Source organism: Penaeus monodon, chromosome 1, assembly GCF_015228065.2.
Source record: "Penaeus monodon isolate SGIC_2016 chromosome 1, NSTDA_Pmon_1, whole genome shotgun sequence".
Taxonomy (NCBI): Eukaryota; Metazoa; Arthropoda; class Malacostraca; order Decapoda; family Penaeidae; genus Penaeus; species Penaeus monodon.
In genome coordinates, this window is record NC_051386.1 from 63,131,581 (window position 1) to 63,132,104 (window position 524).

At 41.0% G+C, this 524-nt stretch overlaps 1 protein-coding gene across 1 annotated transcript in view; it reads left to right on the forward strand.

The window, feature by feature from the left end:
* The first annotated feature begins 235 nt into the window (after window positions 1–235).
* LOC119575453 (sodium/bile acid cotransporter-like) overlaps window positions 236–524 on the forward strand; it is an 11,791-nt gene continuing 11,502 nt past the window's right edge. The window contains exon 1 of the mRNA XM_037923086.1: window positions 236–524. This exon is cut by the window's right edge and continues 690 nt beyond it. The gene's annotated coding sequence lies outside the window, so the exon portion shown is untranslated.

A 524-nucleotide genomic window follows, 5' to 3' on the forward strand; every position in this document is an offset into this window, starting at 1 on the left:
AGTGCGAGCGCATTGTATAAGTAATTTCATCCCGCTGCAGTTCGTTTCAGATTTCAGATAAGCTTCATACCCTCCCTTTTACTCTCTACTGAATGACTGACCCGCTGGTGTACAAGGCTGAGTACAAGAGAAACCTCAGGTGGAGGAATCAAGATCTGTTTTCCTCCCTTTAAAGTTCTCATTGTAAGACCTTTTTTTTTTTTTACTTATTTTCTATCTCTCGTTTCTCCTCTCTGGTTCGTTTTCTCCTTACGTTGATGGCGAAGAGTAGGTAAAAGGACCCGATGTAACTGGACAGTCCTAAAAGTCACGCTGTTTAAATGCCTCGGCGATAAGGCTTATCTTATCAGCGCCAAGAAACGAAGGGCATCTCGTTGCGAAGAGACCCGCAACGATTAACTTTTTTTTTTTTATCAATATGTTATAAAATCAATGGAAATCACCAATGGATATCAATGGAAATTTTCGATTGCGTAGTTCGTCGTGTCATATTTCGGTTTTGATTCAGACCGTCCGTAGTGCTG